Source organism: Pelecanus crispus, chromosome 7, assembly GCF_030463565.1.
Source record: "Pelecanus crispus isolate bPelCri1 chromosome 7, bPelCri1.pri, whole genome shotgun sequence".
In the NCBI taxonomy this organism is placed as follows: domain Eukaryota; kingdom Metazoa; phylum Chordata; class Aves; order Pelecaniformes; family Pelecanidae; genus Pelecanus; species Pelecanus crispus.
The window spans coordinates 25,914,283-25,926,345 of NC_134649.1; the positions used below are offsets into that span (position 1 = coordinate 25,914,283).

Genomic DNA, 12,063 nt, shown 5'->3' on the forward strand with positions numbered 1-12,063 from the left:
ATGGGGTGGAGGAGACTGTCTGTAGGACATGTGTTAGGCAGAGGGACTGAGGGACAGCAGGAAACTCACCTGGCTGCTGGGTCATGCTTCTTTCAGTGCAAAACATGACACAGGGTCCCAGACTCCCTCTACACGAAACCCTTCAGGAGGAATGATGGCACTAAGTGTAAGGAGTGGGGGTCGCCAGGCTTCTTCAGCCACTTCACAAGCCTGGTGGAGCACCAGACCAGCAAGGACTTCTGGCTCTGCACCATGAGCATGCTTTAGTGTACCCACAGTCCAGATGTTGCCTTGGATTAGCTGAATACCAGTATTTTTCTATTTGAAGTGATTTCTAGAACAGGTCAACCCCCATCTGATCTATCCCCATCCATCCTCTGATTTGGGTGGACATTCCTGGACCTCTCTGGATATTCCTCATATGGCCCCAAGCTGGATGGGGATCACTGCTGCTAATCCCCCTTCCCAGGAGGTCTGTGGATATGGCAGGTGGTTTAAGGGACTATGGTGTACTTCTAAGGACACTAGACGTGTTCAGCCATTGCCTAAGGGTGAACATAAATCACTCTCCAGCCTCCCTTCCTTGGGCATGCTGGGTGCCCACTGCCTCCTCTGGGATTGCAGAGTCCGTATTTCCTTGCAGATACCTGCGTTTAGCACTTTCCCTTTGGGTGACTCCACCACTTTGCGGAGCTTCATTCACTGCCCGCCCCAGACACACACAGTACGTGGAGATCTCCTGGGCTCTCCAGGCAGCTCCAGATTCCCCTGCTTAAGGACATGATCCAGGTCACATGTGAGACAGCCCTGGGTATGTACTTCAGTGAACATTCACCATCTCCACTGTCACCAGACACCAACAGCTGAGCCCTGAATCCAACCCTTGATCTTTAACAGGTCACACGATGACAATGAGCTGCTTTCTCCTGAACCCAGGGAGCAACAGGCCTTTTTGGGGTGCAGTTGCTCATGCCGATTCTTGGCACCAGCCTTGGAAGTCAAGTTGAGTCTCCAGGCACTGTGCTTGGGAGATCCATTTTTATTACAGAGACGCTAGGAGAGAGTCAGCTCTGACCCATTGTTGGACATCATACATTTATATAGTCTCCAGGCAAGACAGAGCAGGTTAATTCCCCAAAAGAAGTGAGATGAATCCAAACATTTATGTAGGAACATAATATCCAAAAATTACCACAAAATGAGAATGATAACAATTATGATAATGATAATTAGCAGAATAATAATGCTAATGCTGATGATGACAATGATAATTAAAACCAGCAAAGCATAGGCCTAGAATGGGAGTCATTTGTAGAGAGTGATGGGAAGTTCATCATGACTGAGAAACTTCATGAAATCACCTTCCTAATGGCATGCTTGAGCTCCTTGTTCCTCACGCTGTAGATGAAGGGGTGCACTCTTGGAGGTACCACCCTGTGCAGATCCACCACCACCAGATCCATGGATGGGGAGGAGACAGAAGGGTGCTTCAGGTAGGTGAACATGCCAGTGCTGATAAACAGGGAGACCACAGCCAGGTGAGAGAGGCATGTGGAAAAGGCTTTGTGCTGTCCCTGCTCAGAGGGGATCCACAGCACAGCCCTGAAGATCTGCAAGTAGGACAGCATGATGAAAGCAAAACACCCTAAAGCTACAGAAAGATTAACCACAAGAAGCCCAACTTCCCGAGGTAGGAGTCTGAGCAGGAGAGTTTGAGAATCTGGGGGATTTCATAGAAGAACTGGTCCACAGCATTGCCTTGGCAGAGAGGTAGTAAAAAATGTGTCAGCAGTGTGAAGCACAGCATTGAGAAAAACACTGCCCCAGGCAGCTGCTGCCATTTTGGCACAGGCACTGCTGCCCAGGAGGGTCCCGTAGTGCAGGGATTTGCAGATGGCAACATAGTGGTTGTAGGCCATGACAGTGAGAAGAGAAAACTCCCCTGCAATTAACAAGAGAAAGCAAAAGACCTGGGCAGCACATCCTGAGTAAGAGATGGCTCTTGTTTCCCAGATGGAACTGGCCATGGGTGTGGGGACAATGGTGGAGATGGAGCCCACATTGAGAAGGGAGAGGCTGAGGAGGAAGGAGTACATGGGGGTATGGAAGCAGTTGTAACAGGCTATGGCTGTGATGATGAGGCCATTGCTGAGGAGGGCAGCCAGGTAGATGCCCAGGAAAAGCCAGAAGTGTGAGAACTGCAGCTCCCATGTGTCTGCAAATGCCAGGAGGAGGAACTGGGTGATGGAGCTGCTGTTGGACATCTGCTGCCTCTGGGCATGCAGCACTGTTCAAGATGGAAAAGACATTAAATAGTTAGGAGAGATGTGTCTGAGCAAAATCAAAGCCATTTCACAAAGACATTCCCCCTGCTACACACACACACTTTTCCTTTTCTAGACCTTCCTTCATCTCCATGGCTGAGTGTGCCGTGAGGAGCAACACCTCTGCCTGCTCCCTCCAGAGGAGTCAGCCCTGCTCTGCAGCAGTGGGTTCATGGGAATGGTGGGGGTAGGGGCCAGTCCTGATGTTTAAATTTTTCAGATGAAACCACTCCTAATGCAGAAGAGCTTGTCAGCATCTGTATTTCCATTGCTAAGGAACAGGGATTGCAAAAGGAAGTTTAGAGTGTGGGTTTTTTTTACCGCTGCCCTCCATATCACTTGGGGAGTGTTCATGCCTGTCAGAAATGCTCAACATTTCTGCTGCAGTCAGGGAGAACAGAGCGAGTCCTGCCAAGCAAGAGGATGGCCTGTGAAAGGCTCCACAAGATCAGTGTTTGATGCTGCAGATGAAACTCCCACCCCCAGAGAGCCTGGCAACAAGAATAAGATAACTGTACCAATAACACTAAGTGGGTTAACAAGGAAAAATATGTTAACAGTCTAGCTGGGAGAGGAGAGGAGAGGAGAGGAGAGGAGAGGAGAGGAGAGGAGAGGAGAGGAGAGGAGAGGAGAGGAGAGGAGAGGAGAGGAGAGGAGAGGAGAGGAGAGGAGAGGAGAGGAGAGGAGAGGAGAGGAGAGGAGAGGAGAGGCACACAGGAAAGAGTTCTTACCCAGCTGCATATGCTACCTCCCAGACATCAACATTGCGAGGCAGTTGCACTCAGCCCCTTTGCAGACAGAAATGGGCACATGACTGGAGAGATGCACCACTGATCTTCTGGAGCTCTGGCTGCAGAGGAGGTGGTTCAAGCCTTGAACCTCACAGCCCTGAGGGCGGACAGAGGCTTTGCTGGGTGGGAAAGGAGGCAAGGAAGGTTGCTCGGAGGAAGCTGTGTGCATTGAAACGGATCAGTCAGAGTTTTCCGAATTCTCCCTCCCACAACATTTCTGGTTTTAAGTTTCCTTTCATTCTCTGATCATATCCCTGCTGCCGGGAGATTTTCCTTCTGGGAGGTGTTTCCCTCTCCCATGTCTTTTCCCTGTCAGTGCTCACAGACGCCATCCCAAACTTTGTGCACTCAGCCCTATAGAAATCTTCCTTTTTGCAGGGCACTGGCTAGGCACATGTTCATGTTTGCAGGTGTGATAGGGTAGGTCAGAACAATCCTGAAGGGTCCAGCAAAAGTGATGCTAATGCTGTCCACAGGCAGAGGAGTGGCTGAAGGAAGTTTACAAGGCTCCTAGCAGACCTGCTAACCACTTAAAGTTAAAAACAAGGCATCTCAGTGACTTGTTCAAACTTGAGAGCTCCTTTTCCATCTCTCACTTCCCCATACCCCACCACCCCTAAAGAAGGAAAATGAAAACACAAGTAAGATCCTTATCTTTACAGTAATCCCTGCATTGAGCTACCTCTTGAAAAGTCTCTGCTAGAGATGCCCTGGGGGTGATCTTGATGTGTGAGCAGCCCTGAGCCACACAGCACCCTCCCAAAAGCAGGACCTGCCCTGCAGGAAGATCTATCTCCTCTGAGCCTACTTTCCTGCAGGCTAAACAACCTCTCAGTCCCCTCAGCCGCTCCTCACAGGACTTGTTCTCTAGACCCTTCACCAGCTTTGTTGCCCTTCTCTGGACATGCTCCAGCACCTCAATGTCTTTCTTGTAGTGACGGGCCCAAAACTGGACACAGTATTCCAGGTGCGGCCTCACCAGCGCTGAGTACAGGAGGACGATCACTTCCCTACTCCTGCTGGCCACATTATTCCTGATACAAGCCAGGATGCTGTTGGCCGCCTTGGCCACCTGGGCACACTGTTGGCTCATGTTCAGCCAGCTGTCGACCAACAACCCCAGGTCCTTTTCCACTGGGCAGCTTTCCAGCCACTCTTCCCCAAGCCTGTAGCGTTGCATGGGGTTGTTTTGACCCAAGGGCAGGACCCGGCACTTGGCCTTGTTGAACCTCATACAACTGGCCTCAGCCCAACGATGCAGCCTGTCCAGATCCCTCTGTAGAGCCTTCCTACTCCCAAGCAGATCAACACTCCCACACAACCTGGTGATGATATAAAGAAAAAACATGCCACTGATGTCCACAGTATGGCTGGATCACAGGCTTACCTCACCCAGGGACTTTCTCAGTGGTACCTCATGTTCCTGAAAATTGTCACAAGGTGCTGCAGAAGTCACCTTGGGCAGCAAACTCCTTTTGCAAGGGCTGCACAGCCCAGGCCTGATTTCTTCTGGCCTTGGAGACTGCAGGGTTTGTTGTCTTCATTGGACATCTTGTTTCATCAGCATATTACCACCTGTGATCCATTCCAGCATGTCTTTGCTCTGAAGTAAAGCCTTTGCATTCATGGGGTGCTTGGTTCCAATTTTCCCCATGAGAAGACTTTGCTGAGCTGCTGCCACCCAGGTATGCACCAATACCCTCATCCTCAGACAAGGGCAGAAGGACCTGGAGCACCTCATGCCAACACTGCTGTGTTGCCATGGCTGTGACAGCTTGCACAGCTTTGGGTGCTGTGATGGATAGATACAAGCTTTTTAGGAGCTTTAGCTAAGCTTTTTAGCTTTATGGGGGGGGGAGTGAGAGAATGAAGCTGAGGGATACCCTCTGTGAGCTGGGGAAGCTCAAATGTATGGAGCTCTCCATGGGACAGATGACAGGTTGAGTGAGCATTTGTGGGCAAGATATACAGGAAACACCACTGAAGGTGACATTGTGGTGGGAGTTAGAACCACTCACTCGGGGTGAGGAAATGGACAAAGCCTCCTGTAAGCAACCTGAGGAAGTCTCCAGCACCCTTGCACTCACTAGATGGGCAAAGCAACTGTGTGTAATCAGAGAATCACAGGATCACAGAACCATAGAATCACAGAATGGTTGAGGTTGGAAGGGACCTCTGGAGGCCATCTGGTCCAACCCCCCTGCTAAAGCAGGGCCACCTAGAGCCAGTTGCCAAGGACTGTGTTCAGACAGCTTTTGAATATCTCCACAGAGGGAGACTCCACAACCTTTCTGGGCAGTCCGTTCCAGTGCTTGGTCACACTCACAGTAAAAAAGTGTATCCTGATGTTTAGATGGAGCGTCCTGTGTCACAGCTTGTGCCCACTGCCTCTTGTCCTGTCACTGGGCACCACTAGAAACAGCCTGGCTCTGTCTTCTTTGCACCCTCCCTTCAGGTATTTGTAGACATGAATAGGATCCCCCCCTGAGCCTCTTCTCTGGGCTAAGCAGTCCCAGCTCTCTTAGCCTTTCCTTACATGAGAGATACTCCAGTCCCTTCACCTTCTTTGTGACCCTTCATTGGACTGTCTCCAATATGTCCATGTCTCTCTTGTACTGAGGAGCCCAGCACTGGTCACAGCTCTCCAGGTGTGGTCTCACCAGTGCTGAGCAGAGGGGAAGGATCCCCTCCCTTGACCTGCTGGCAGCATTCTTTGCAGCCAGGGCACATTGCTGGCTTATGCTCAGCCTAATGTCCACCAGGACTCCCAAGTCCTTTTCTGCAAAGCTGCTTTCCAGCAGCCCCTATCATGTACTGGTGCCTGGGGTTGTTCCTCCTCAGTTGCAGAACTTTGCATTTCTCCTTGTTGAACTTCATGAGGTTCCTGTTGGCCCATTTCTCCAGCCTCTCGATGTCTCTCTGGGTGCCAGCAAGACCGTCTGGCCTATCAGCCACTCCTCCCAGTTTGATGGTGTTAGCAAACTTGCTGAGAGTACACTCTGCCTCAGCATCCAGATTGTTAATGAAGATGTTAAACAGGACTGGACCCATTACTGACCCTTGGGGAACACCACTAGTCCTTGGCCTCCAACTAAACTTTGCACCACGCATCACCACGCTCTGGGTCCAGAGATTCAGACAGTTTTCAATCCACCTCCTTGTCTTCCTTTCCAGTCCATATTTCACCAGCTTCTCTATGGCAATCTTACAGGAGACAGTGTCAAAAGCTTTGCTGAAGTCAAGGCAGATGATAGCCACGGCTTTTCCCTCATCTACCAGGCCTGTCATTCAATTGTAGAAGTTTATCAAGTGGATCAAGCGTGACTTCTTTTTATTGAAGTCATGCTAAGTACTCCTGCTGATTTTCTTGTCCATCGTGTGCCTGGAAAATGTTTTCAGGATTAGCTGCTCCATCACCTCCCAGGGATCAAGGTGAGGCTGACCAGCCTGTAGTTCCCTGGGTCATCCTTCTTGCCCTTCAAGCAGTGATATTTGCTTTCCTCAGCTGTGCTCTGGGCTTCTTGATGCAGCTGTGCTCCGAGCCTCTGTGTATTGGCGGGGTCTGACACTTGGGCCATGGTATTATGCCATTGTACATCCCATAAAGATTTGACCAGCTCAAATCCAGGGATGATATGAGGGAAGTGCTAGCAGTTGTGGTCATTGCTTTATGGCAAAGAAATAATAGGGTGATCTATCCAACTCCTTCACATTTCATTGCTTCCAGCTCTGTTTAGATATGAAACATAGGCTATTCAAAATAGCACATTTAATTCACTTTGTCTCTTCACTTCCCTCTATGAATCAAGGGAGCTCGCAACTTCAGCATGTGACTCACTGTGTGCAAAGAGGATATCAATAAATAGAGTCCAGTGTAGGGAGTGCTTTGGGGGGTCTTGGGATCTGTTCTTGACAAAAAAAAGGTATTTTCCATTGGTCCAAGGTTATCCACTGTGGAATGTAGACTTCAGTGGAGGTAACATGGACTTATTATACAGCTGAGGAATGTCTTTGGAACTATGCCTTCCTTTGTTTTTGTTTGTTGGCAATTACAAAACACCATTCTGTGACTGTGGTAATTGGTGACAACAGGCTGAATCATGCAGCTACAGACCTCAGTAGAGAAAGCCTCAGCTATGAACAAGGCTGGTATAAGTCCCCAGTGGCTGATTAGAGAAATGGTGGGGTTGCAGGACAACAAGGTGCTCATCCCTGGGGACTGGTGAAGCAGGAAGTCAGAGGCACTGGTTAGGGTGGAAAATCAAATGTGGAGGTGGCTCTGAAAGCACTTAATATGTTTCACTAACCAGTATGTCCAAGCCCTGCCCCCCCATCCCCTCGGAAAGGGGGTCCTTTCACTCACGGGATGCTCAGGGCTTTTTCTGGGGGAAGTGTTACGTGAGAGTTGTGCAATGCTGAGTGAACGACCGTGGTAGGACTTGAGGCAGGGGGGAGGGTGAGGAAGCAGCGAGGCCCTGGGGCCTCATTGAATGAATTCGTGTCCTCTCGTGGGCCTCAGTGGAAGAGACAACAGCCATAGCCAAGAGGACAAGGTCCTCAGTTTTGCTGGGGGGATGGACAACTGCCCTACCAAGGCCTTTGGTTGTGTCCGCCCTACCGCGCTGTCCTACACTGTCCTATGCCTGTGCCTGTTTCCTTGCAGACTTTAACCACCCCACCCCCTGCTTCCCCACCTCACCCTGACACCATGATGTCCCAGGTTTTACTGATGTTCTTCCATCCTCACTGGCTGTTGCTGCAAACACAAAGCTATGGTTTTCTGAGGATTTGCCAATGCCTATGAGTTCCCCACAACTTGTCCAGCTTATTTCAAAGTGCTGCTAATCCTCTATCACCCAAGATGTCCCAGCCCCAGAATTGCTTGAATCCTCACTCCATATCCCAGCAAAGAAATACACATCCTTCTTGTGCTGACTCAGAATAAAAACTCAATCTATTTCATTTCAGCATGACCATCCTGTCATGTTCTTTCAGGTTGTCTTTCTGCCTTTAACACACTCACTGCTATGCACACACCACTCTCTCCCTGCACTCACATGTGTCTCACAAACATTTCCCTCTTTTCCTGCAGTGATGGGACCTCACTCCAGGAGGTTCATGTGCTTTTCAGGCTGACGGGTGTTTTCTTATATCAAGGCAAGTGTGGGGAGTGAAGGAGTAGAGAAGAGCAAGGTCAGCTCATGGAGCATGATAAGCTGTGTCCAATCACCCCCCAGAAGCAGGCATTTGCCATCTCCCAGGATGAGGCATAAATGCAGGATGGAAACATCTCCATCATCTCTGATTTTCAGAGGGGCCTTCAGCCCTGACATATTCCCAGCAGTCACCTCCTCCACCCACAGATATCAACTGCTTTTCATTTCTGGGCTGAAACATAACTGGAAGGATTTGCTGAAGCCCTCATGAACCATGCTGTTTCTCACTGCCATCTCTTGACACTCTCTCCCAGCCCTGTACACGTGCCCAGCAGTGCCTCTCAGGTGGAACCCAATCACCTGTCAGAACAAGCCTTGGGATTCCTGAATTTTTGTGATGCCTACTATAACCTTCCTGGCTCTCTGCAGAGCTCTTGGGGAGCATTATTGTCTATAGCAGGGTCTTTATGATCATCTTTTATGATTTTTTTTTGTCTTTCTTTGATTCTTCTGTGCAGGAACAGGAGTCACAGAAAAGCACCACATACTGGAGTGAGTCCAGTTCAGGGCCACAGAGATATTTTAAGGACTGGAGCACCATTCATATGAGGAGAGGCTGAGAGCGCCTCTTAATGTGTATAGATACCTGCTGGGAGGGAGGGAAGAGGGAGACAGACTCTTGTCAGTGGTGTCCAGTGACAGGACATGAGGTGATGGTCACACATTGGAACACGAGATTTCATTTGAACACAAGAAAATATTTGTCCATGTTTCAGCTGGGATAGAGTTAATCTTCTTCCTAGTAGCTGGTATGGTGGTGTGTTTTAGATTTATTGTGAGAATAATGTTGATAACACACTGATGTTTTAGTTCTTGCTAAGTCGTGTTTATACTAGTCGAGGACTTTTTAGCTTCCTGTGGTCTGCCAGGTTCACAGGAAGCTGGGAGGGGGCACGGCCAGGACAGCTGACCCAAACTGATCAAAGGAATATTCCATACCGTATGACGTCATGCTCAGTATATAAACTGGGGGGAGTTGGCCGGGGGACAGCTGGGCATCAGTCACCAGGTGGTGAGCGATTGCATGGTGCATCACTTGTTTTGTATATTCTTTTATCATCATTATTATTACTTTCTCTTCCTCTGCTGTCCTATTAAACTGCCTTTATCTCAAGCCACAGGTTCTACTTCTTTTTTTCACCCTGATTCCCTCCCATCCTACTGCTGGGGGGGGAGGGTGAGCAAGCTGTGTGGTGCTTAGTTGCCGACTGAAGTTAAACCACAACAACAGTCCTTTGCTGTGAGGCAGGCCAAGCACTGGAACACATGGCCCAGAGAGACTGTGGAGTCTCCATCCATGAAATATTCATCAGCAGGCTGGACACAGTTATGGCCAACTGGCTCTAGCTGACCCCACTTAAGCAGGGGGGCTGGACTAGGTGATTTCTAGAGGTCTCTTCCCAACTCAGTGGCTCTGTGATTCTGTGCTGAGCTGATAGAGAAAAGCTAGATGACAAGCTTCAATGAAATGTTCTGGTTTTGGATGGCCAGATTTGCACTAATCTGATCATATCCCTGTTGTCTGTGTAATCTGTCTTTCTATATGAGTATGTATATATATGTGTGTATGTGCAGGTGTAGGTAAAGGCATAGGTATACATATATATGGTTACTCGACAAAATACATTTCCTACTGACACTTGGAGAAATTTTGTTCTGAGGAACTACTTACTATATTTATATTGACGTTTCATACCTTGTCTTCTGCCTCACTGTCTTTTCTTCTTCCTCTGCCTATTCTGTCTTTACAGAGCTCTTCAGGACAGATTCATTAACTCCCTGAGTAACTCGGAATGGAAAAGACCTCTGGACATTATCAGGAGCTCAACGCTAGAAGGAACCAGAGGAGACTTCTCAGGAGCACACCTCCAACTTGGCATCACTCACAAACATGCTATGAAAGGGCTCCGTTCCTTTGTCCAGGCCATTAATAAAGATATCAAACTGTGTCGTGCCACGTGTTGGATCACTCAGGGATGCCACTAGTAACCAGCTACCAGGTGTACTTTGTACCACTGATCACAGCATTTTGGCCTAATGGACCAGCCAAGTTTCCACCCGCCTATGGCTGATTCATTTAGTGAATAGCTCACCAATTTAGCTGTAAGAAAACTGTAGGTGAGGTGTCCCACCTATGCCCTAGGTAAAGTGAAGAAAATACCCTGCTTTCCCCTTTTGCCCACAGCCAAGCCTGTCAGGGATGATCTCCATTTCCCTTCAGTGGCTCTTCCAAATCTCATCTTTCCTGTGAAAGGAAATTACTTCCATGAGGATTTGCTCTATCACCTTCCCAGGGACTGAGGTGACACTAACCAGCCAGTCATTCCCCAGATTCCCTTTCTGACCTGCTTGAAATCAGATGTGCTGTCAGCCTTTTCCCAATCATCAGAAATCCCCAACTGCCATGACATTGCCGTCTCTTGATGATCAAGAGCAGCCTTGCAATGATACCAGTCAGCTCCCCCAGCACCCTTGGTTGCATTCCATTTGGTCCCATGGTGTGTGTCCAGATGGCATCACTGATCCCTAGTGGCATCTTCTTCTACCATGGGTGAAGCTTCACTACCATAGACACCACGAGAAGATTTCGGGACCAGGGAGGCCTCTGGGCAGATCTTACCCAGAAAACACAAGGTCAATGAATTCCTTCACCTTTTCCTTGCCCCACTGGGCACAAGAACCAAGTTCCCCTTAGCTGCTTTCCTTGCGCTGATAGTGCACTTACAGAAGCCTTACTGGTTACCCTCCCCATCCCTGGCTAGTTCCAGCTACAGCCGAGCATTAGTTTTCCTGAGCCACCCCTGCACTCACAGGCCATGTCCCTATCTGATTCCCAGAGCCTGTTCCCCCTCCACTTTCTCTGCACTTCCTTCCCGTGTTTGAATTCCAAAGTCAGCGGGTCCCTGTTCATCCTCAATGACCTCCTGCCAGGCCCTGCTAGACTCACGGCACACTGGGCTGGTGTGTTTCTGGGCTTTGAGGATGTTGTCCCTGAAGATCCAAGAATAACCCACAGCCCCTTTGCCCTCCAGGACAGTCCAAGCAGATCCTTAACTACATAAAAACATCCCCCTGCAGTCCTGTGCTGCGATTCTGCCAGTTGTCCTACTTCTCTACCATCTCATAGACTATTGCAGCAGTAGCTGCCCTCAACACTCACAGCTGCATCCAGATCCCCCTTGTCTATCAGTAAGAGAGCAAGCCTAGTCAGCTCATCAACTGCCTGTGTCAAAATGTCTTCAACACCCTCCAGAAATCTCCTGGGTTGCTTGTGGCCAAACCCTGTGCCTGATCACTGTGGTCTGTCTTGCCTTCTTATTAAAGTCTGTTCCAGGCTATTTGCTCTGAGTGTGTTCACTATTGTGTATGTGTTTGGGGGTGAATATATGTACACACTGTGCTGGCCGACTCTAAGTAGGGCTGGCTGGAGGAGGATACCAGGATGTGGACAGACCCAGGGTTGGAGCTGCCCAGTGGGTAATAGCCCCAAGTCTGGGCAGGGCACCTGGGCAGACCCAAAGCTCAGGCATGCACAGGAAGGACTGCAGGTGTGTGTGCCTGTGGCTGTGTGCTACAGGAGATGCAGGACCACTTGTGACCTTCACACCCGATCAGCCTGAGGGGAGAACAGCATGGGGACAGTTGTGTTGGTCATGTTTGCATACGTGCTGCTGGTGGTGTAGTGGCTGTAAAGGTACTGCTCCATAGTGGCACTGATCTATGTATGGTCAG

At 49.4% G+C, this 12,063-nt stretch overlaps 1 pseudogene; it reads right to left on the minus strand.

Annotated features, from left to right (window-relative positions):
• Positions 1-1,349: 1,349 nt before the first annotated feature.
• Positions 1,350-1,919, minus strand: LOC142593928 (olfactory receptor 14C36-like; annotated as a pseudogene).
• Between the last annotated feature and the right edge of the window lie 10,144 nt (positions 1,920-12,063).